The 25,945-nt window shown below is 47.5% G+C and overlaps 1 long non-coding RNA gene across 1 annotated transcript; it reads right to left on the reverse strand.

Moving 5' to 3' along the window:
- Positions 1-6,734: 6,734 nt before the first annotated feature.
- Positions 6,735-22,515, reverse strand: LOC140600012 (uncharacterized). The gene is made up of 2 exons (XR_012003186.1): positions 22,444-22,515; positions 6,735-7,427 (listed from the first exon to the last, which is right to left on the reverse strand). It is a non-coding gene; the product is annotated as an uncharacterized lncRNA (long non-coding RNA).
- Positions 22,516-25,945: the final 3,430 nt, after the last annotated feature.

Below are 25,945 nucleotides of genomic sequence, written 5' to 3' on the forward strand. Positions count from 1 at the left end.
CATGATCCCAGCGTCCTTGGATTGAGCCCTGCATAGGGCTCCCTGCTCAGTGGGGAGCCTGCTTCTCCCTCTCTCTCTGCCCCTCTCCCCTGCTTGTGCTCTTTCTCTCTCTCTCTGTCAAATAAATAAATAAATCTTAAAAAAAAAAAAATCCATAAGAGAGCGTCAAGGGCCTCAATCCTCCCTGACACATTATGTGGCCTTGGGCCAGAGAACTTGTGTGCCCGACCATCTGCCTTAGGCCTCAGATCTCAGTGGTTTTAGGCCTCAGAGTGGGAAGGTGTGGACAGAAAGGCGTCAGATTGAGCCTCACTCCAGAAGCTGGGGGGTGGCGTTGAGAGAAAAGGCATTAACTCTTTCCTCCCAGATCTCCGGACTCTGCACGGAGCACGGAGAGGGCAGGAGAGAAGCCCAGGAGGAGCCTGCCAGGGCAGTCGTGGTGAGCAGTTTGCTTCGCAACTCAAGGAGTTGCAGGGAGCAGACTTGCGGACATTTGCAGGTGACCTAAAATAGAAGGCTGGAGAAGAGGGTCTGGTGTTAGAGTAATCTGAAGCCAGGGTCAGTATAATCCACAAGCCTGAAGAACACAGGATGGAGGGGCCCAGGCTGGGCCACTTTAGGGCACCCACAAATTATAAAGCCCCCGAGGCAAAGTCACCTTGGGGGTGGTGCATTTGGGGCACTAGCTCTGGGGGGTGTGGGGACAGGGTGGGAGCACCTCTGGCACCACAGCAAAAGATCACTGCTCCAGCACGGGCCCCAGGTACCTGAGGCAGGGAGAGCTGCTGGCTAAAGCCTGTGGTCCCCTTGTTTAGAGACTCAGGGTGTCAGGAGCTACCACATAGCCCAGAGGGTTCACTGAGCCTTCCAGGGTGGGAGCCACCAAGGATCAGGCCAGGTCAGGCTGGAGGAGAGGAGCTAGAGGCTGCCAGTGTTGGCTCTGCCCATGACCCAGTGGGACCCAGCTTCCGACTTCTTAGCTGGTCAATGAAGAGAGTGGGCCGCCAGCCCTCTGGGATTCCTTCCAGCTCTGACACTCTTGACACCATCTGGGTTCCTCCGGGCCCTGCTCAGCCCTTTCCCATCTTACAGCCTCTTGACACCATCTGGGTTCCCTAGGCCCTGCACAGCCTTCTCCCATCTTCCAGCCTGAGTCACAGCCTGTCAAACGGTGGGCCACCTTCCAGGTGATCCGCCACCACGGTGGGCTTTCTGAGAAATTACTAACAACTGGCAGTTTCCTTCCTGAGAAGCCAGGGAAGCGTCTCCCCACCTCACCCCACCGCAGGCCCCGGGGAACAAGCATCACCCCCTCCTCAGCTCCTGTGGCTTCCCTGGTGTTCTGTGAAGGAGTCTGAAAACAACCATCAGAAGAAGAGAAAATAAGCCACCCATCCCAAAACAGCTCTGTAGGCTCTCCAACCCCACACCTTTGTGGTAGCGATGTTCTATTATTTTATTTTAACAGAGCAGAGAGGGCCACCTGATGGATCCTTCTGGAGTCTCCCTCATGGGGAATGAGCTTGCAGTGTGTGCATGAGGACAGACCAGGGCAGGAGTGAGGGTTGTGGTCTTGGGGCAACGGATAAAGTGCTGCAGACCTGTGATGGAGCACTGCAGGCTTCCTTACGCAGCTTGCCGTGGTGCAGGGACGGATTATATATAGGACAGCCTCCCGGCCAGAGGCACTGGGATCATAATCCAGTGAGAAGGTGGAGAAATGGTTCCTCTGCACTGGTCACCAGGGCTCAGAGCACAGAATAAGCACCAAGAACTCAGCTGAGCGGAAGAAAATACCGCCCACTGTCATTAGGGGGAAGAATTTGAATAGCTAACATACCTCATGCTGATGGGTTGACATCGGGCCCTTGGGCAGAATTCAAGGAGTCGGTGAACTTGCACGGGAAAGGTTTTTACATCCTTATTTTCACTAACTCAGCCCAAATTTAGCTTCACCTGCTATTATGAACGTACGCCAGGGACCTCAGACATTTCAGCAGCGCCTAGGATTTGTCACAGGTAGAAATCACAGAGACAGTGAGAGCACTGGCTGCAGATAGCTTAAATTATTGTTTAAGCTCATCACGGCTTCAGAATTATGGTGGTTGTTAGACCTGTCACTAGATCTCGCTGATGTGTGAACAAAGAGGCACGTGTGATACGATATCACGAATCTGAAGGTTTTAAAAATATTTTGATAACCACACTTCAATGTAATTGGTTTCCTTTATAATCTGATGTATTCTCTTTAATGCATTTAAAAATTTTACCCTGAAGAGGGGTTCATAAACTTCACCAGATTGCCTTAAAAAAGAAGGACCCCCTTCCCCTGGATAACCTGGCGTACCCCTCCCACACAACCGGCCAGTGTGGTGGGGGCAGGTGGGGGTATCAGGATTACTGATTACCATGTGAAAGCTGCAGCCCCACTGGTAGTGAGGGGCCCAGCAAGCTGTGGGGCCGCAGCTTTCACAAGGTAATCAGTAATCCTGAGAACCCCCAATTTAAAAGGTTGCTTGGGCTATTAAAGGAAACAATGCATGCAGCAAGCTAAATTCCCTCTGCCTGCGTGGATGTATCTTGCAAGAAGTTGCTGTGGCCAAGTTCAAAAAGGGTGTTGCCTGTGTCCTCCTCTAGGATTTTGATGGACTCTTGTCTCACATTTAGATCTTTCATCCATTTTGAGTTTATCTTTGTGTATGGTGCAAGAGAGTGGTCTAGTTTCATTCTTCTGCACGTGGCTGCCCAATCTTCCCAGCACCACTTATTGAAGAGACTGTCCTTTTTCCAGTGGATAGTCTTTCCTGCTTTGTCAAATATCAGTTGACCATAAAGTTGAGGGTCCACTTCTGGGTTCTCTATTCTGTTCCATTGATTTATGTGTCTGTTTTTGTGCCAGTACCACACTGTCTTGTTGACCACAGCTTTGTAGTACAACCTGAAATCCGGCATTGTGATGCCCCCGGCATTGGTTTTCTTTTTCAATATTCCCCTGGCTCTTCGGGGTCCTTTCTGATTCCATACAAAGATACAGTTGTGGTGAAACGCTGGGACACCTGCACCCCAATGTTTCTAGCAGCAATGTCCCCAAAAGCCAAACTGTGGAAGGAGCCATGATGTCCGTCGAAAGAGGAATGGATAAAGAAGAGGCGATCTATGGGGCAGCCCGGGTGGCTCAGCAGTTTAGCGCTGGCTTCGGCCCAGGTCATGGTCCTGGAGATCCGGGATCGAGTCCCATGTCGGGCTCCCTGCATGGAGCCTGCTTTTCCCTCTGCCTGTGTCTCTACCTCTCTCTCTCTCTCTCTCTGTGTCTCTCATGAATAAATAAATGAAATTGAAAAAAAAGTGTGGTCTATGCATACAATGGAATATTCCTCAGCCATCAGAAACGACGAATACCCACCATTTGCTTCAACGTGGATGGAACTGGAGGATGCTGAGTGAAGTAAGTCAATTGGAGAAGGACAATCATCATATTGTTTCACTCATATGGGGAATGTAAGAAATAGTGAAAGGGATTATAAGGGAAAGAAGGGGAACTGAGTGGGAAAAAATTAGAGAGGGAGACAAACCGTGAGAGACTCCTAACTGGGAAACAAACAAAGGGTTGAGGAAGGGGAGGTGGGCAAGGGATTGGGGTAACTGGGTGATGGGCACTGAGGAGGGCCCTTGATGGGATGAGCACTGGGTGTTATACATATGTTGGCAAATCGAACTTCAATAAAAAACAAATAAAAAAAATATAAATTCCCACTGCTGCTTTCTCTGGGGAATTGGTCTGTACCTGCCCTGGCTTCCTCCAGCCTCGGCCACAGCCTCCCTCCCATCCTCCACTTCTGAGGCAGCTCCCTGACAGGGGTGAGCTCAGAGCTGGTTTTAACCAACCAGACCTGAAACCTTTCATTCTTCCCCTCTTTGCAAGCCTGTCACTTGGCCTCCAGGGGTGTTTTGGCAGCGGCAGAGCTCACCCAGGCAGCACACACTGGAGCCATTCTCTCATCACCTAATAATTAGCTTGACATGTAGAATGGGCCTCCAGGGCTCTGGGATGACAGTGCTGTTTTCAGATGCAAAGATACTGTAATTTTGCATCTGTGCCAGGCAAGATGCCTGCGAGCAGAGGGGAGAGTGACCCAGGTTTTTCGTGTCCTCAGCAGTGCTTAGCATTTTATACAGAGGCGGATTATTGGGGAGATAACAAAGCATCATCTTCAGGGCCCCTCAACAGCAGCTCCCTGGTTTCTGCGAAATCAGCAAAAGTAGTCCGTGGGTGCATGTCTTTCATAAAAACAGTCTTCAAAATTGTATAAATTTCAGGCTCCACAAAACCTAACCCACCCTGGGGTTGTCTCCTGGGTCTGCCCTGCCTAGAAATGGACCCCTCCTATTGCTGCCATTCAGGACTGCCGAACGGATTGGGGGGTGCAAGTCACGGAGAGCACTGCACTTTGGGCTAAGGAATTTGATGATTTGCTGGAGCTGAAGGGGACACCATCCTCAAGGAAGCTGAATTCCCTCCCTGTTTTGCCATCTGCGGGCTGGGGGGCTTGGTGCCTGGGTCTGAGCCTGGGGATCCCCGCTCTGCAGAATGCATGGATGGAGTCTGAGGAGTCTGATGGGCCCACAGTGCAAAGACAGAGAGAAAGAGCAAAACATATCTGTTAGGGGTCAGGATGCTGAGGTGCCAATGTCCATGATGATTGCGGAAACACACAAGACACTGACTTAAGGATGAAAAGGCCAGAGGTGAATCCCCCGTCTCGACCCCTAACAAATCATGGAACAAGGTGCATAGCCTGTGTGTGTCTCACTCAGCTGAAAAAAAGCAGGGAAACGTGCAATAGATTCCTCACGGGTATAAGCAGGAGCCCAGGATCTGGGAGGGAGAAGCAGTCATCTCCAGCTTCTGCAGCCTCAGAGCTCTTGAAGTAGGGCCTGGAACAGATGACCAGGGAAGAGCATGTGGGTTCAGGCAGGACATGGAGGAGGGAGGTGAGCAGTGAAGGAACAAGGCTGCCATTACTTCTGTCTGTGGCCCAACATCCCATCCGGGCTCGGACCCCACAGCCCCCTGACACCTCCCCTTCTTTGTTCCCCATATCTAATCAGTTGCTAAAATCTAAAATCCCTTCCCTCGATCTGCACTGCTTCGTCCCCTCCTCTCTATTCCTATAGGCCACCATTCATTTCTTAGCCACACGAGGGCCACAGGCATCTAATGCAGGGCTTCCAAACCAACGGGCCACAGGCCTGCTGAGAGTTCCATCTCCTGAGCCCTCGGGGCACCTGCCCAGGCTGGGGAGACCAGAGCCTCCAGACCAGCACTTTGCAACTGCGGGAAACCCCATTTGTTAATCCCAGTGTGCAATTCGAATGTCAACATTTTTTGTGTGTTGCTTCCACCGGAGAAGGTGTGGGAAGCAGCCCGCGACCCATGCTAGGCACTGTCCAGGGGGTCCAAGATTCTTAACCATATGAAAGTTACTGAGAGCTACAGGGGCGGGCAAGAGGACCCAATCCTAGCTTGAGGAGAGGGGTGGAGAAAGGCAACCTGGGAGGACAGCTGGAATAGTCACCCTGCCCTTTGGGTTGGGATGGTGATTCTCAGACTCCACCTGAACCAGTATCACCTGCTGTATATATGGAAAATGCAGATTGCAAGGCCTCCTCCAACCCCACCAAACTTTTCTATTTTTTATTTTTAAGATTTCATTTATTTACTCATGAGAGCCACAGAGAGAGGCAGAGACATAGGCAGAGGGAGAAGCAGGCTCCTTGCAGGGAACCTGATGCATAACTTGATCCCAGGATCACGTCCTGAGCTGAAGGCAGCCGCTCAGCCACTGAGCCACCCAGGTGCCCCCACCAGATTTTTCTTTCGGTGTTTTTGCGAGCAGATCCAGCAGTCTGCAGTTTGGGGAAGCACACTGATTGTGGACACAGGTGTTGCACAGACCTCACTTTGAGAACCCATGCCCGAATGGTCTCAGCTAACCAGCACTCTTTGCCCTGCCAGCTCGTATATAAGATAAAGCAATGGCATATGGGCAGGAATTTGTAGTAAGCTGGGTCTCAGCCTGGAACCTCAAATCAAACATATCACTTTGAAAGATATATATATATATATATGAATAAGAGATCATTAAAATAGGGAAAGCAGTTGAAAGGAAGACCATCTGGGCAAACCAAAGTGACTCATCCCTGAGAACATTCTCCCAGAAAGGCAAACTACATGGAAAATATTAAATGTAACCCTAAAGAAAAAAAGAAAGTCTTGAAATCCTGGAAAGAAATTATTTATAATCTAGAACTCAGGCAGCCCATTGTGCAGACAAACACGGCAAAGTGCTCTCTAACACGTGCCAACGTGGAAGTCGTACTGAAGACAAGGAGTATGTATGTGGCTGAATGATGGCCAAGGGGTGGGGTGGCAGGGACATGCACACATTCCTTTAGGTTTCCAGAATGGAGAGAACTTTCTTCATGGTATTATTATCTTCAGTGTGGGTGATGCCACAGCCACAGTTCCAGCCGGCTCAGGAACCTGTCACCTGACTCAGCTGGATGGTTCTACAGGTTGTCACAACTCTGTCTGATTCCCAGATGGAGGCATGATGATATGGCTTATGAGAATGCCAGGAACTCATCGGACGAGTGGCCCTGGTTGTTTGAAATATAGACTGACGCAAAAACATAAATTGCCTGTTCACAGCGATTTTGGAAAGATGTTTGGATTTTCTTCTTTTTTATTATTATTTTATTTATTTATTCATGAGAGACACAGAGAGAGAGAGAGAGAGGCAGAGACACAGGCAGAGGGAGAAGCAGGCTCCAGGCAGGAAGCCTGACACGGGACTCGATCCCGGGTCCCCAGGATCACACCCTGGGCTGGAGGCGGCTCTAAACCGCTGAGCCACCCGGCCTGCCCAGATGTTTGGATTTTCCATCCTCGCCTCCTCCTCTGCTTCCTCAGCACACCTCAAACACCATTTCCTGACAGGTCAAAACTCTGCCTGGAGCATTGGGTAGAGGAGAAGACCCAGGAACTATTCCGAGTGGCGGAGAGGATCTGCTAAAATCGAGCCACAGAAGGGACTGCTGGCTTCCTGGTACTGGGACAAAAGGTGTGCTCCTTCCTCTTTGCTGGAGGAACAGCAGGCGGTGGTTCTGGAAGGGGCAGCAACACCATCTGGCTGCATATTAAGACCTGATTCGGGCTGGCTGGACAGCAACGGGACAGGCACCCTCTGACAGCGTCCCCAGAGGAAGCGTGGGAGGCCTTGGCTTGCCTCTCCATGAGGTGGCGGTGAAGCGGCTCGGGGACGATGATTCAGGAGGAGGCTGAGAACCCGCGTGAGGAAGTGCTCAGAGAAGGAGCCTGTTTTCAGCCCTTGTGTGAGGAGCTATTTTTAACTGGGGTAAAATATCTGTCAAAGAAAGAAACACAAAAGGCTCAATTAGATCCTTTTAGAGGTGCCCTGGACACTCATCCTGGCCAAACGCAGAATGGCCAAGTATCAAATATTGAGCGGGGGCCAAATGGTGCCATTATGAATACCCTGTGGGATACAATAATAAATATGACATTTGATTTTAAATCTGTAATTAGAGCTGTCCCTCTATTGCAAAACTGTTTAATGTTCAGATTTCCAGCTTGACTTTAGAGCACAGGGACAGAGGGGGCCGCTCCGTCCGCTGCAAGACGACCCTGACCTTCACACTGCGATGCACATTTGTGACACTCGCTGGACACTCAATCTTTGGAGGTGGCCCTGCCAGCAGGTGGCCTGGGATGGCCAGGCCGGCTGGCCTGCCAAGCTAGCCTCTTTCCTCAACCGTAACTGGCGGAAGACAATTCCTCTGCCAACTCCTGGATAGAAAGGAGTCTCGGCCAGGACTTCCTGAGAAATTCACAGCACATATAAAATTAAATATCAAAAATTAATTAATGTCGCTTTTATGAGCTAATTTGTTTACTGTTACTGGAAGCACTTATTTTACCAAAGAATTCTCTCAAGATTAGAACTGTAATCTAATTAGAACTATAATCTAATCTATTGTTCTGCCCTGTGTTGTTGGTGTGATTGTTTGAACCACTCTCCAAGGGCCACGATCAGATCCACCATTCAAGATCATTTCACCACGCGGGGGCTCAGGCCTCGGGGGTCAGTCTCGCCTGGGCTTTGAGCACAGAGCCCAGCCTCCCGCGTGCTGCCTGCCACGGAGCCGGCCTTCCGCACATATTTGCTGACTGGCTGAGTGGCAAAGTGAATGAATAAATTAAGAAATGAAAAGTGGGGGGATCCCTGGGTGGCACTCCTGCCTTGGGCCCAGGGCGTGATCCTGGAGTCCCGGGATCAAGTCCCACGTCGGGGTCCCCACATGGAGCCTGCTTCTTCCTCTGCCTGTGTCTCTGCCTCTCTCTCTGTCTCTCATGCATAAATAAATAAAATCTTTAATAAAAATGAAAAGTGATACAAATGGGAACCAAGCAAAGAGGCGTCTGCACCTGCAGGCTATGGATGCACTAGGTAAGGTGAGGTCAAGGGGGTGGACCTAGAGCAGGCAGGAGGATAAAGCCAGTCCTATTGGGAAGCCACGATGCATCCAGAGAGGACGGGACAGGAGGGGGCTGGGATAGGGCAGTGTGGCCACAGGTAGGAGCGGGTGAGTGTCCTGGCAGACAGGTCAATAGATGTCCCCAGGGCAGGAGACATGTCAAGGTCATATAGAGGACACAGGGCCTCAGGAGCAGACTCCAGACTCCAGCCAGAGTGAGTTGTAGAAGGAAAAGAACTTGGGCCAGCTGTCACAGCCCAGAACACCCAGATGACAACTGGAACAGGAGCTAGAGGCAGCGCTAGGCCACGGGAAGACAGCCTGGTAGTAAACCTGAGACCTAGGCCAGCAAAGGAGCCTGGCCAGGCTGGCTTGAGGGCAGATCCCCAGGACCATTCAGCTTTCAGTTCTCCCCAACTTAGGAAAGAATCTACCCAGGGATCTCAGCACAGATGGGCCTACATGAAGGTGATCAAGGGGCCCCAGGGAAGGGGTCTGGGAGGCTACAAAAGCATGGAGCCAAACAGACACAGCTGTCTGCAGAAAAGGCAAGCCTAACCAGTTGTTTCAGGCTTTGATGTAACATGTAACCAGCTGTCCTGAGCCCTGAATAATTTAACAGACCAACGATGATTCTGTGAGACCAGAAACGTGGCTAGCATTGTGCTTTACCTGTTTGGGACTGGAAGCGTGAAACAGTCCTCAAACAGATGAGCGTGTACTAGGTATGCACACTATGTCGCTATACACGAGAAGAAATGAGGATGTAGAAGGGTCGACGCCAGGAAGTGCCCCAGCAGAGCATGATCAGGGAGGGCTCTCTGGGGCCGGTGCGCTGTGCCTTGGGCCTGCGCTTGCTGAGTCCCATCTCACAGGTGAAAATCCTGCAGCACAAAGTCAGCACAATGAGGAAGGGCACGTGCATCCTGGAGGCCCCACAACCTTCCCTTAACACGAAAGAGCTGCTTTCCTTTCTCCTGCTAAGTGGAGAGCTGGCTTTGGCTTTATCGTGAAGGTTTTAGCTAGTTCTGTTTTCTTTGTTTTGTAGGAGTTACTGAAGGAAGGAAAAGGGGGAGGAAATGACTTTTTGCTTCCAGTGGTAGGACTGGTTCTGCGCTCAGGCACAGGGGAGAAGGCCCCTCCCTGGGCCAGGCCAGTGACCGGAGCCTGAGGCTGCCTCCTGATGGCTCCCCATCAGGCCGTGATGGCCTGTACCACTTCCCTGTGGCTCTAGCACGTCGCAGCCTCAGTGACTTGAACTGACGCAGATTTATTGTATTAGAGTTCATAGACCAGAAGTCTGACTGGGTGTTGACAGGACTGTGTTCCTTTCTGGAGGCTCGATGTGAGGATTTGTCCTCTTGCCTTCTCTAGCATCTAGGGGCCACCAACACCCACAGAGCCAATAGCAGCCGGTTGGGTATTTCTCCCATGGCACCACTCTGCCCTTCTCCTTTGCCCTTCTCTCCTGAGGGCCCTGTGACTACATGGCACCCACACAGATAATCTAGCCTACAATCCTCCCTGTCCTGAAGTCAGCTCATTGTGCAACCTTCCCTCTGTCTACAACGCTAATGCAACATAACAAGTTCACCGGTTTCTGGGATTAGGATGTGGTCATCTCTGGAGGGCCACTGTTCTGGCTGCCATGTCACGAAGGTCAGAGGATCGAATATGTTCTATTTAACAATCTGCTGGCCAGGCTTATAATTTTAAGCATCTGGAGATCCAGTGTGTAGGCTTCCATTTGTGCTGTTCTGCTAGCCCCAAATGCTAGGGCTGCTCTGGAGGGGAAGGGCAGCTGCCCCCAGCGCCATGGGGAAGCTTGCCTTTGGCCAGCAGCTGCCCCCCTGGACACAGTGTCCAAGGCTCCCCCAACCTGTGGGTCTCCAGGGAAACCCGTCACCTTCATCCTCTTACCTCTGCCTCCTGACACTGCTGTCTTTACAAGAGCATTCCTCCCAGCACAGCTCAATCTCCAGCTCTTTTTGCCTTTTACATAAGAAGGGGAGAAGCAAGGGAAGCAACCTCCTAATCATCTGGGCTCCAGTAGCACAGGCACATCAAAGCACACCAAGCGCCTCAGGAAACCAGAGCGTAGCTTACATCATCCTGCACCACATCACTAAGCAGCTGTAGGATCAACACTTGTTTCCATGGAGATGTCATTTCATCGCCATCCTTCAGGCGGAGCAGAGAAGTGCATCCAGGAGGAGTGAATAGGCTGGGCTGTGCCAGAGGATGACAAAATCTGGTAGCACAGACCTATCATCCAGGTGAAAGGTTGATGAGAGAGAGCTCTAGAACGAAAACAGGAAGGAGGATGGCCCTGGGTGGCTTGGCAGGGAATGACTGGCCAGAACCAGCCCCACATGCACATCATGTGGCCCACTTCCCTCAGCACGGGGAGCATGGGGAGCAGCCCAGGGTGGCCTCAGACTCCTGTCCAGTCCTGCACAACAGTTTGTAGGCTGAGCTGAGGCCAGAACCCAGACCTCGTGCTACCCTGTGCAGGACTCATCCCACATGAAGGAAAGCACTAAGAAGCAGGAATACTCTTTCTCCCGTTGGTTCAGGCAAGCAAAGATTTCGCTCCATGTCTAATTCTGGCCTGCCTAGCACAGTGACTTCCAGGGACGTGTCTCCCAATCAGCAAACCCTGTTGCTACAAGGTGTGGCCTTCCAAAACGACTGTAGCAGAGGGGAGTGGGAGGGAATTCATGGTTACCGAGCACTTGCTATGTGCTAGGCATTGTGCTATGTGCTTTTTACAAGTAATCTCAGCTAATCCTCAAATTCCCCTTATGGAGTGTTAGAGCCTATTTTACAGGCAAAGAATTGCAGCTCAGGGAGGTGGGGTAGCTTATTCAATACAATGACGATAAGATAGGAGCAAACTTTCAGAATTCACTTACTGTGTACCACGCATTAAGTTCTTTACAAATATTAATTCATTTTGTCCTCATACCAAATCTACAGGGGAATGGGGGCAGATTATTGACTACCCACTAACAAGTGGCAGAGCCAGGCTCTGCAGGCTGGGGTGCCCTTTCCACTGTGTATGGTGACTGCACTGTCAACACTAAAGGTAACAGCTTAGGAGGTGTGGAGGAAGGCACAACAGAATGAGCTGGTGATGGACTGGATTTTGTAACCGGGTGCCAAGTGGGATTTTTCTTCATGTTCCAGAACTGCAGGCAAAGACCAAAGCTAAGGATAGAAGGCACTAAGAATTCCATGTTCTCAGGTCAGAAATCCACCTGTAGTGGTGCTAACCCCTCCCTCAGACTCAGGAAGAGAACTGTCTCCCATAAAACACTAAGTACTCTGCCCACCCAACCTGCTGGCAGTTCCAGAAGGCTTAAGACAAGGCCTGGGGGAAGACAGGGGAGGCAGGGTCTCCAAGGACAGGTGGAGCTCATGTTGAGGGGTTCCTCCTCTGCAACCTGGTGAGAGGATTGTCAGAGACTCCTTGGTTACTTGAGTGTCTGTGTCAAGGGGAGGATGCTGGCCTGTTCCAAGGCTGGGCTGATGCTCACTGGGCTATAGATCCAAAGCCATCCCTGGCTCTGCTGCTGGAGTCATGGAACAAGAGGAGTCTTGGGGGTGTTCTAGGCCCACTTGTCTGATGTAGGTCTTCCCCCACTATGGGGGAACAGGAGGGTGCTTGGCATGTTCCTCTTACCCCTCTACCTCTGTAGAAATTTCCAAAGGCAGAGTCCTTATAACTCTCAAAGTTTCCCCATTCTACTTTGTAATTCCTCTTTCCTGCCTTCCCTAATCCCCATCTCTAAAAGTTTCCCCATTGATCTGTTTTTTTTAATCACTATAGATTAGTTTGTGCTTTCTAGAATTTTTTGTAAATGTAGTCATAGATATGTATTTGCTATTTAGATTCTTTCATTCCATGTAATTATTTTGAGATGCCCTTGTATCGGTTCCTTTTCCTTTCTGAGTAATATTCTATCATGTGGATATCCTTTCTTTATCCGTTCACTTGTTGATGGACATATATTACAAATAAAGCCACTGTACATATTTGTAGACAAGTCTTTGCTGTGGACTTGTGTTTTAATTTCTTTTGGTAAGCACCTGAAAGTAAAATTATTGAATCACATAGTAACTTTAGGCTTAACATCTTAAGAAACAGTCAAATTGTTTCCCAAGTGGCTGTACTACCTTATATTCCTACTATAGTATTCCAGTTTCTCTGTATTTTCATCAAAACTTGATATGATTGGTCTTTTTTCATTTCAGTCATTCAAATAGATGTGTAATAGTTACTTGGTGTAGTAGTTTTAATTTACACTTTAATGTAGTTGTTTTAATTTGCATTTACCTAATGACTAATGATGTTGAACATGTTTTCATGTGTTTATTTGCCATCCATGTGTCATTTTTGTTGAAGTGTTCAAGTCTCTTGCCCGTTTTCAAATTAGGTTGCTTATTTTCTTATTATTGGTTTTGAGAGTGCTTTTTATATTCTGTATACAAGTCCTTTATCAGATCTATGCTTTTCTTATTACTGGTTTTGACAGTTCTTTTTATAGTCTGTGTACAAATCCTTTATCAGATCTATGCTTTTCTTATTACTGGTTTTGACAGTTCTTTTTATAGTCTGTATACAAATCTTTTATCAGATCTATGCTTTTTTCCCAATCTTTGGTTTGCCTTTTTAGTCTCTTAACAGTATTTGATTTTGATAAGTCAAATGTATCTTTTGTTCATGGGTTGTGCTTTTAATGTCCTATATTTAAAAATCTTTGCCAAATTCAAAAAAATCTTTGCCAAAAAAGATTTCCTCTAGAAACATCACAGTTTTAGGTTTTATATTTAGTTCTATGATCTATTTTGAGTTAGTTTTCAGATATGGATGGGAGTTTGTTTTCTGCATATGGATATTTAATTACTCCCACACCATTGAAAGGTAGAGTTTTTATTCTGTATTTAATTTTGGATGATTATGATTTCCACTGCTAATCTTGAAGTACTCACATGCTCTTTACCATGATCCTCCCCACTGGCTGCTTTGAAAGCCAGGGAAAGACTGGGGGAAGGCAGAAGACCTTATATTGGAATAAATGGCATGAAACCCAGGTAATCTGCTGCCATGGAGGAAGGGCACAAAACCCCATTCTTATCCTGGACTCTTTTATGAAGAAAAAGTCTTAAGCCACTGGAAGGGCAGGAAACAAAATATGTTGGAAAAAAAATCCATGACATTTGGACGATGATAGAAACAAAACCATCTGATTTTGGAGAAAGAGTAGGAAACCTGTCTGTTCCCATCCATTGCTGATGAGTGGCAAGAGACCAGTCAGTTCCAGGACCCTGCACTGATACAAAACAGAGGTCTGCTGTCACTAGGGAGTGAGGTCAGGGTTGGCGTGAGGCAGGAAGCCCTTCCCTGCCCAAGATGTCCCACAAGTATAGGCAGGGTTTGGTTTCCACAGATGTGAGAAGCAGCAATAATGAGGGCCAAATGTACACAGACTGCCTAGAACAAAGGCAAGATCAGGAACCTGGGAGCCCCATCTACCCCACAGGAGACTCAAACTCATTATTGAGCAATTACTGTCTACAGCTAGGGAAGACTATACAGAGTCTCCCTCTATGATTCAAAAAGGCAGGGCCTCCTGAAATATTGGCTGGTAGGAACATTGAGAAAAAGTTTATAGCACACAGACACCACACTGAATGCAAGGTAGCAGGCAGTCCACCACTGGAGGAACTTGAAGTCTGCACTGCAATGAGGTAAATTATAACAATTACAAACTAAAATTCACCACAACTGCTGATTATAATTGCTTCAACCCCACATACTAACAGCCTGACGGGAAAAGAGGGATACCCACTTCCTGTCATAAATTCTATTTACCTCAGTCTTTACTGTTATTCTAAACACAACATTTAGAATACATTTAGAAGTTACAAACACACACACACACACACATACACACACACAATTATGAGACACGCAAAAAAGCCGGGGAAAAAAACCTATTATCGAGAGAGAAAATAATTCCTAGAACCAGACTCCAAGACGATACAAATGTTAGAACTATCAGAAGCTTTAAAGTAATTATGATTATTTTATGGAAAAGAATCTAGTAGAAAAAGTGGACAACATATGTAAACAAATGAAGAATTTCAGCAGAAAGATATAAATCATAAATAGAGTCAAATGGAAATACTAAAATAAAAAAAAAGGTAAGGAATTCCCCTGGTAGCTTATAAGCAGACAATATATAGTAGAGGGAAGAAATAGTGAACTTAAGGATAGCTCAATCAATAGATACTATCCAAACTGAAACACATATTGCCAAAATAATGGAAACAACAACAAATGAAGAAACCATCCAACAGCCGTGGGCAATGTCAACTATCAATGATTCAAAATTGGTGTTTCAGGAGAGAGAGAAAATGGGGCAGAAGAAGCATTTGAATATATAATGTCCAAGAATTTTCCTAAATTAGCTAAAAGCAACAAACCACAGTTCATAGTTCTGTGAAACGCTGAGAATAACAAGGATAAATTTAAAAACAATACAAAATGAACAAAAACAAAAACTAGGCCCATCACAGTTAAACTGCTGAAACCCAAAGATAAAGAGAAAATGGTGTAGGCAAACACGGGGGAGAGATATGAAATGTACAGGAGAGAAAGATTCAAATTACAGCAGACTTATCTTCATAAATTCTGCAAAACCAGAAGCTGATAAGACATCTTTATTTTTTTACAGCATTATTACACTTATATATATATATATTTTTACATATTTTTAATTGGAGTTCAATTTGCCAACATATAGCATAACACCCAGTGCTCATCCCATCAAGTGCCCCCCTCAGTGCCCGTCACCCAGTCACCCCCACCCCCGCCCACCTCCCTTTCCACCACCCCTTGTTCATTTCCCAGAGTTAGGAGTCTCTCATGTTCTGTCTCCCTTTCTGATATTTCCCACTCATTTTTTCTCCTTTCCCCTTTATTCCCTTTCACTATTTTTTATATTCCCCAAATGAATGAGACCATATAATGTTTGTCCTTCTCTGATTCACTTATTTCACTCAGCATAATACCCTCCAGTTCCATCCATGTTGAAGCAAATGGTGGGTATTTGTCGTTTCTAGTGGCTGAGTAATATTCCACTGTATACATAAACCACATCTTCTTTATCCATTCTTCTTTTGATGGACACCGAGACTCCTTCCACAGTTTGGCTATTGTGGACATTGCTGCTATAAACATTGGGGTGCAGGTGTCCTGGCATTTCACTGCATCTGTATCTTTGGGGTAAATCCCCAGCAGTGCAATTGCTGGGTCATAGGGCAGGTCTATTTTTAACTCTTTGAGGAACCTCCACACAGTTTTCCAGAGTGGCTGCACCAGTTCACGTTCCCACCAACAGTGCAAGAGGGTTCCCCTTTCTCCACATCATCTCCAACATTTGTGGTTTCCTGCCTTGTTAATTTTCCCCATTCTCACTGGTGTGAGGTGGTATCTCATTGTGGTTTTGATTTGTATTTCCCTGATGGCAAGTGATGCAGAGCACTTTCTCATGTGCATGTTGGCCATGTCTATGTCTTCCTCTGTGAGATTTCTCTTCATGTCTTTTGCCCATTTCATGATTGGATTGTTTGTTTTTTTGGTGTTGAGTTTAATAAGTTCTTTATAGATCTTGGATACTAGCCCTTTATCTGATACGTCATTTGCAAATATCTTCTCCCACTCTGTAGGTTGTCTTTTAGTTTTGTTGACTGTTTCTTTTGCTGTGCAAAAGCTTCTTATCTTGATGAAGTCCCAATAGTTCATTTTTGTTTTTGTTTCTCTTGCCTTCATGGATGCATCTTGCAAGAAGTTGCTATGGCCAAGTTCAAAAAGGGTGTTGTCCGTGTTCTCCTCTAGGATTTTGATGGAATCTTGTCTCACATTTAGATCTTTCATCCATTTTGAGTTAATCTTTGTGTATGGTGTAAGAGGATGGTCCAGTTTCATTCTTCTGCATGTGGATGCCCAATTTTCCTAGCACCATTTATTGAGGAGACTGTCTTTTTTCCAGTGGATAGTCTTTCCTCCTTTGTCAAATATTAGTTGACCATAAAGTTGAGGGTCCACTTCTGGATTCTCTATTCTGTTGCATTGACCTATGTGTCTGTTTTTGTGCCAGTACCACACTGATGAGACATCTTTAAAGTAGTGGGTTGGCAGGGCGGGTGGCTCCTGAGTGGCTCAGTTGAGCATCTGAATCCTGACTTCAGCTCAGGTCATGAACTCAGGGTTATGGGATTAAGCCCCATGTCAGGTTCTGTGCTAGGCATGGAGCCTTCTTAAGATTCTCTCTCTCCCTCTTCCTCTGCCTCTCACCGCCCCCCTCCCCAAGATAGATAGATAGATAGATAGATAGATAGATAGATAGATAGATGATAAAAGTACTGGATGGGGAAAAGAAACCATCAACTCATAATTTTATACCAGTGAAAATATCTTTTGAAAATTAAGACAAAATACTCTTTGAGACAAGCTTGAGCAAATTCATTACCATCAGATCTATGCTATAAAAAATGTTAAAGGAAGTTTTGCAGACAGAAGGAATATGATATCAGATGGGAATTTAGATCTCAATAAGTAAATGAAGATTCCTGGAAACGGTGAAGACAAGGGTAAATATAAAATACTTTTTGTTCTTATTTTTAATCTCTTCACAACAAGTAACATGTATGAAAACAATAACACAAGGGTGGGAAGGTTGAGTGAAAGCATCCTGTGACCCTCTCACACGATATGTGTAATGGTATCACTTGAACACTATTTATGATAAACCCTAGAGCAGTCCCTATTTTGAAAAATTAGAGATCTGCATCAAATTTGAAAATTTGATATATATCTTGACAATATACAGCTGACACAATTATTTTAACTAAAGGGAAGAGTTCAAAAGACTTAAAGGAGAGTAAGTTTGCTCATTGCCTCATCTGTAACCTGTGGTCATGAAAAGCTAACAAGTGTAACAATAGAAGTATGTGCATATTTAACATGGCAAAGATAAATTCAAAACGTTACTTTTAGAACTCCTATAACTCAATGGCAAAAAATAATAATAATCAATTAAAAAATGGACAAAGGACCTGAATAGACCTCTTCGCAAAGAAGATATACAAATGGCCAACAGGTATATGAAAAGATGCTCACCGTCACTCATCATTAGGGAAACACAAAGTGAAGGCACATGAGTTATTGCCTCACACTCCCAGAATGGCCATCATCAAAGTGACAAGAGACAACAAATGCCAGCGAGGATATGGAGAAAAGGGAACCCTGTGCGCTGTTTGTGGGACTGTAAATTAGGGTGACCACTATACTATACTCTTCCATACTTGAAAAGTATGGAGGTTTCTCAAAAAACTAAAACTAGAAGTACCAAATGATGTAGCAATTCCACTCCTGGGGATATACCCAAAGGAAACAAAAACACCAACTTGAAATTTTCACCCCTGTGTTTACTGCAGCATTATTTACAAGAGCCAAGACATGGAAACAACCTAAGTGCCCATGGATAGATGAATGGATAAAGAAGTCATGGTATATAAATACAGTGAAATATTACTCAGACATTAAAAAACAAGAACACCCTGCCATTTGTGACAACACAAGTGGACCTTGAAGGCATTATGCTAAGGAAATGAATCTGAAAAAGACATACTGTACAAACACTATTATATATGAAAACTAATTTAAAAAAAATCATCAAACTCATTAAAAAAAAAAGAGAGAAAAAAGACCAGATCCGTGATTACTGGAGGTGTGTGTGTGTGTGTGTGTGTCGGGGGGGGGGGGGCGGGGGGGAGCTGGAGGAATGTGGTCCAAAGGCACACACTTCCAGTTACAAGATGAATAAGCACTAGGGCTCTGATGTGGGATACAGTGAGCACAGCCAGTACTGCTGTGGTACAGAGAGCGAGCTATTAAGAGATTAGATCCTAAAAGTTCTCATCACAAGGAGAACTTTAATTTTTTTTTCTTCCTATTGCATCTATATGAGATGATGGATGTTAACCAAACCCATTGTGGTACTCACTTCACAACATATTCAAACTGTCATGCTGTATGCCTTCTACAGTGATGGGTGTCAACCATTTCTCAATAAAACTCAGGGGCTCGGGGGTGGGGAGAGGAGATGCTTTTATGAACCCATGCAGTGTGGCAGAGGAAAGGGAGGATGGGAAGGAAGAGGAAGCATGCTGGTTTTGTTCTTGTTATAGAAGGAGACTAATATATTCTGTTTAAAGAAAGCTAAGGATGCTATATAAAGTTTTAATTGTAAAGATAAATACTAGAGAAGCAAATCACCTTTCTTACCATGAGAAGAACCACACAGAAAAAACAAGGCCAAAAGGAAAAATTATTAAAAAAAGGAAGCCAGAGTGTGAGAGACCAGAAGACAGATAAATAAAAGGAAAAAATTAAAAAAATGTAACATAAAATTGCATGACAAAACATGGAGCAAGTATTTGTCATGTCTACAGATGCAAACACGCTAAACTCACCCCTTAAAAATATTTCTGGACCCCGGGGTGGCTCAGTGGTTGAGCATCTACCTTTGGCTCAGGGTGTGATCCCAGGGTTTTGGGATTGAGTCCCACACACTGCTTCTCCCTCTGCCTATGTCTGTGCCTCTCTTTCTGTGACTCTCATGAATAAATAAATAAAATTAATATATATATATATATATTTTTTTCAGATACGAACACAAAACAAAACCCAATTCTATGGCACAAACAGAAGGCACACCTAAGAGAAAGTGGGTTGGGAAGGCTGAAAATAAGAGTGGGTGATGTTACGCCAGGCAAATGCCAATAAGAAGAAATCAAAAGTCATGAAGCTAAAACAAGGAAAGGAAGAATTCAGGTCAAAGAAATCATTAAACAAGTCAAAGAAAGCCAGTTTCTGATGCCAAAGTTTATATAGTTCACAACTCCAATTAACTACAAATATTTATATGCCAGTCAACATACTAGAGAATTTCATACAGCAAAAATTACAGGAAATAGGAGAGACTGACAAAGCAGGAGGGTATTTTTTATCTCAGGCCTGAGCAGATCAAGAAAACAAGAAATAGATCTAGTAACAGTCAACCTTACTTAAATAACAGGGCAAACTCTATACCCTGATAATAGAAAACACACCTTCTTTCCAATGCCCAAGTAAGTACGAACACTCATGAAAACCTTACACAGAGCTACACAGACCCATAAATAGTATAGATGATATTCTCTAATCCCAATATAATAAAACTAAGACTTTATAGCAATACCAGAAAAAAAGTCCCTTTCATCTGGAAATTCACAAACTCCTTTTACAACTACCTGAAGGTTAAAAGTGAAAATACAAATAAAATTTCTAAGGATGCCTGGGTGGCTCCGTGGCTGAGCGTTTGCCTTCAGCTCAGGGTGTGATAGGGGGTCTTGGGATTGATTCCCACATTGGGCTTCCTGCAGGGAGCCTGCTTCTCCCTCTGCCTATGTCTCTGCCTCTCTCTCTCTCTGTGTCTCAAGAATAAATAAAATATTTTTTAAAAATAGAATTTCTAAAAAACAACAACAATGAAAAAGTATCTTTTTTCAATCCAATGGAGTCACAAATAGAGATCTCAAGAGAAAATGAATAATTTTGATTGCTACATCAGGTAAAAATAATTAAAATAGATGAATTAAGAGCCAACTCAGAAAGATAGAGTCTGTCTGCACCCCCTTGATCTGGCCTCTCCCAGAGCCTGCTGTCTGTGGGGTGGGCTAAAAAAGATAGAAAGGATAGAAAAGGAATAAAAACACAGAGCAGAAGGAAGGAAAACATAAAAACAGAAAGTAATTTGATGACAGAGAAACACAGAACTCATCCATGAATCCAAAAGCTGTTTTTTTTTTTGAAAAGAGTAAATGAAATACATAAAATATTAGCTAACCTAACTGAAAGATTAAAAAGGCACAAAGAACAAACGAAGATATATGGTAATATATATAGAACATCAAAACAATCATGTGAAACTGCTTTGCGCAACTATTAAGTAAATATGTCTTAAAATTTTGTAAAGTGGAAGTCAGTTCTGGCTCAGAGGGATCGCATGAGTAATTGGTAGAGCAAAAGCTGTACCCCAGTCTTGTGACTCCCAAGTCAAGGCTTTGCTAACACATCCACTGCTTCCTGCCTCCTACTTGGAGCTTCCGTGGCCAGAGGCTGCCTGGCATCTGCAGGAGGGATGATTGGCAGCGAGGGGTAGCTCTGGATTTACAGAGCCAGTGAAATCAAATAATGCATTATTGTCCCTGGGCACCCAAAGACCCAACCAGGCAGTGTCACCCTTTTATATGGCAGGCTCAGACCTGTCCCCTAGCATCAGCGAGCACCCTGGCCATAGAAGACTCCCCAGGTCACAGTGTACCCCCTATCACAGCTGTGACGGCACCCTCCATCTGCCTGGGGTCCTCACTCAGACACAGCACTCGCTCTGCTACTTCCTCCATTCTTCCACTTCTGGAAGGGTTAGGTCCCAGCTGGCTGCCAGGCAGACCCTTGTCTCCCTAAGAACCCGACACAATACCCAAAAGGGGAAAGGTCACCTAGTGTGACCTAACCCAGGGTGGAGCCCACCCCACAGATGGCGGGCTCTGAGAGAGGCCAGATCAGGGGGTGCAGACAGTCACAAAACATGTTCCCCATATGTTACTCTGAGAAATAGAAAGCTGGAACAATGTGATTAATATGACCCACTTTGCAAACTTTTCTCCTGTTCCTTGTAAAAGCAAAATGGAGAGCGAGAGAGACTGAAGAAGGGAGAGAAATAAAAGTATAAAGTGAGAATAAATTTTCTTATCACCCCAGATTCCTATCCCCAGCCCGTGTCCAGGAAGCTTTAAGCTCTTGTATTGATGTCGCATGTGTCCTTATTTTTCCAAAGACGTTCCATACGTGAAACATCATTTACGGGTACATAAACAGGTCACACACACACTCAGAGCCACATTCTCTTAAGTGTTAACACCAAATGGAGCCATTCATTCATTCATTCACTCACTCATTCATTCCTTCATTCATTTAGAAGACTAGATGCTAAGGATCCAACATGCACAAAACCAGCCCGGTCCCTGCTCTCCCGAAGTCCAGCCAGTGCCAGTGCCACGATCCCCAAGTAACCACGTAAACAAAGGTGCAATTAAGAACCGAGACCCAGTGAGGAAATACGCATGACGTCTGAGCTGAGAAGCCCCGCAGGTGACAGCCAGCCACCTCTGTCACTGTTTAACGGATGGTCACTAGCAAGCTGGGTGCCCGGACCTGGCCGCGGGCACAGTGTCTTCAGGGCCTCAAGGCTTCCGACTGAGAAGCGGGGCTGTGACTCACTGCCCCCTGCCATCTGCTGCGCAGGACGCACATGACTCACGCCCCCACCCCACCCTGTCCCCCAGGAGCGCTTCAGAGGAACCGGAGACAAAATGCTCGCATGTGACTCAGGCAGGGAAGGCGCAGCCCGCCGCCCCCTCCCTGCCGGGGATAAAGGACAGCCACCACCGACCGCTGTGCGCAGGCTGCGCCTGGGCCTCCGGCCTCCCCTCCCGACTCAGTGTTCGTGTTCCGAGCCCTGTGCTGATGGAGGGACCGTCCCCTCCCAGCAGGGGTCCTCAGAACACCGGTCCTGACTAGTTTCCCAGCACAGGAGCTGAGCACCCCCCACACGCACCCCAGAAGCGAGGGATCCTTGCTCCCCGCCACCTCCTGCCTCTGCAAGGCCTTCAGCTAAGGGCCCCCCCAGCGCCCCCATCTGGGGCTCGGCTCTGCTGGCCCCCCCAGGCCCAGGCACCTCAAACTCTAGACACCCCAGCAGGGCTCACCGGAGGCTCCTCTGCCTCCCAGGCTCCTCCACCCTCCGTCCAGGACCCTGCTCTTCCCTCGGCGGCACAGCCCTCCTCATCCCCTCCCTCCCCATCTGCCTTCCTTCCCTTCCTTCCCATGCACCTGCCTCCGCCCATGCCCCGCCCTCAGGGGCCTCTCCTAAGCACCCGGGCTGGCAATGCCCCTCCCTGCTGGCATCTCCCCCCATGGAGGGCAGGCAGGTGCGCCGGGAGGGGAGCAGGCTGTGGCCCTTGGCCGTCAGCACTGGAGAAGCCTGTCCTGGCAGGGGCAGCCACCCCCCAGCCGTCAGCACTGGAGAAGCCTGTCCTGGCAGGGGCAGCCACCCCCCAGCCGCAGCTAAGTGCGGCTGCAGGTGAGCCAAGGCTTCAGGTTACCAGACCTTCCAGGCTTTCACCAGAACCCAGATTTGCTCATAAAATCCCTTGATTTATAAAAGCTGGTACCTAATTCTCATTTGCAGCACCAAATGATTCCTCTACTCCTGTATTTCGGACCTTCCTCTGTCTTGGTCCCATCTACTCTTCCAGAACCATCTCCCATGGTGGCTGTCCTCCCCTCTCAGGGCCTAAACCGTAGCGTGCTCCGGCTTGCACGCCACACTGATGCTGTTCCCTGAGTCGCCCTGTGCCTCCCCTGTGATGTCTGTCCAGATCCTCCCCACCTAGGAAGATCACCTTGCTGCCACCCCCGAGCGATGAGTCTGACTGCTCTGTCCCTCTCTACCCTTGTGCCTCCCCCGCATTTTGTCCCTCTGTCCTTGAGTGGACACAGTCTGACCCGTGTTACCAGCTGTGTGTGCACCCATCGTCCTCGCCAGATTGGAGCCCCCCCGGGTACAGACACTGTCCTATCCACACAACCTGCCCGTGTCAGGCGCAGGGAATTTCAGGAATTGTGCTAATTAGAAGTGTAGAACGACACAGTGCGGGTCTGGACATTTGGGGATTCTCAGACCCACTGCACACCCAGGGTCTGCCTCCTTGGCGCCCATTCCCGGGCAGGCACCCAGTTTCTCTGGGGCCCCCAGCCCTTAGCCCCAGCCCAGCTGCTTGAGCATGGATGTGAGCAGCTGAGGAAGTTCCGAGTCCCCATCTGCGCTGCAGCCCTGATGTGCTTCCCAGGCCTTGTCATTAGGAACCTGGCGTACTTCTTGCTCTGCCATTTCCCCCGGTTTACGGCCTAAAACATCTGTATGAAAACGGCCATTGCCAGAGTGTTTGTAGCTACTCCCCACTCCTCCTCCTGCACCTGAAGGCCCCTTCCCCTTCCGGCTGTTTATGACTGTTTGCTGTGGAAACGGCTGGCTTCATGGCCCAGGAGGGAGCAGGTGCAGAGGACCAGGGAGAGCAAATGAGTTCATGCAAGTCAACGAGCCTGCTTCTCATTCTGACCCCAAGGAGGAGTGGAGAATGTGGGCCAGGGCAGCCAAGGGAGGATGTGGAACACAATAAAATGCGGGCTGGTTTTCCGGGAGGTGTGAGCTGGATGTGAGATGGCCTCCAGATGTGGGTCTGAGAGGTCCCCTGAAGTCTGAAGCAGGGCTTTTAGCAGTCTCCCTTTGAGGACCCAGAGAGCCCTCCAGAAGAAGCAGCTTTGTTTCTCGGCACATAGACCGGGCATCACACTCTAGCACGGTGTGCAGCTGCTGGGCCCTGGGCCCTGGGCCCTGGGCCCTGCATATTCACACAGGCCTTGGCCTTTGGGACACTGGCATCTAGAAGGACACAGAGCCGTCCCACCCAGGTGGCTCCCCTGCAGGGGTCCCTTTCGCCCCTCGGTTTGGTTCACATTGAAATTAAAGATGTTGTGGGGACCAAGTGAAAGGCTTGATGGGCCCTCGGAGCCACTATTTTTTATTGGTGGTGGTATTCCTCAGCCAAGGAGGAAAGGGACCAGCACCTGCTAGCAAGTGCACTTCTCCCAAGTGGTGCTCAGATCGTTCACTCAACAAGTTCTTTTGAAGTTCCTAGAGTGTGCTGTGCACAGTACTAACCTCTGCAGGAGACAGAGGGGCGAGCCAGGGGTCCAAGTCGCTGGTGCTTACAATGCAGGAGGGGAGATAAACCATCCAAATCACTGCAAGTACTCCAGGCCTTACGGGAAGAGCTCAGGATGGGGAGGAGAGCATCTACAAGGACAGCAGACCCGGAGGTGGAGGCTCGTGTGCAGATGCTGGGGAGGGCTGCCAATGAGCAGGGCACACACTGGCAGGTGGTGAGATGGGAGCAGAGTTGGAGCACATGAGAAAGGCCCAGAGGAGGCCACCTTTTCAAGTACACCTGGCCAGTGGCTATGTGTTGTTGGGAGTTGATGGGAGTCCTGCTTTGTGGGGTTCCCTGAACAGTCACAAGCAAGGGCTTGTGGTCAGTGGAGTAAATGGGGGGGGGGGGGGATCTCCTCCTTTCCCGCCAGGCCAAGAGGCTGTTTCATTGTTAGCATGAAATCACAACCCAGTCATAGGCAAAGGAAGGACTCCAGTCCTGCCAGGAATGTATCTGCTGTGGGACTCCACCATTCTCCCTCCCTAAGGAGATGGTCAGCTGGCAACACTCCTCTTCCACGACTTTGGCCTTGATATTGCCCTTGGTATTGCCGGTTCTTTCTGCTTCAAGAGGAAGGTTTTCCATCCAAGTGAATGATGGAGTCACTATAACTTCATAAAGCCATACTGCCCCTATAGGGGAACTGTGCATCTGCCTGGATTGTTTTAAGGTCAAGGCCCTAGTTATATAAGAATTCAGCCAATTTCCTGCTGGTAGTTAGGAGTCATATACCTTACTTGAGGGAAGATATGTGTCTTCAGCTATATCCCACTCCCCCACACCCTCTTATCCTCATGGTGAGTTCCTTATCCATTCTGAAGTGCTTTTTCCCCAGAGGTTGAGAGGCTAAGTTTTGTTGGGGGTTGAAGAGTATTCCTAATCATGACATTAGAGGGTTTTTTTTTTTTTTTTAGATTTATTTATTTACTTATGAGAAACAGAGAGACAGAGAGGCAGAGACACAGGCAGACGGAGAAGCAGGCTCCATGCAGGGAGCCCAACGCGGGACTCGATCCCAGGTCTTCAGGATCAGGCCCTGGGCTGAAGGCAGCGCTAAACTGCTGAGCCACCGGGCTGCCCGACATTAGAGGGTTTAATTACTGCTTCAAAGAGGCCTTACCATGAATTCCCATAAGGCCTAGGAGGTTTATAGGAGGTTTATGCAAATCTCTCCCTCCAATTCCCAGCCCTCACCACATGTCAGAGTCTTTGGCCTCTGCTAACTTGGGCAGGTTGGCAGACCAGGCACAACTTTGACCCAAGGCCACAAGTCTGAGGAGGAGTAGATTCATGATTCAAACAGCATCTGTGTTCCTTAATGTCTCCCAGCCAGGCTAATAAAAGCTCTACCCAAAGAGGAGCCTCATGTGTCCTGAACTAACTCAACCAGCACAACAGCTGTCAGGTCAGAGGAAGACTATATTCTACACAGATTTCT

Source organism: Vulpes vulpes, chromosome 8, assembly GCF_048418805.1.
Source record: "Vulpes vulpes isolate BD-2025 chromosome 8, VulVul3, whole genome shotgun sequence".
NCBI classification, from domain to species: Eukaryota; Metazoa; Chordata; class Mammalia; order Carnivora; family Canidae; genus Vulpes; species Vulpes vulpes.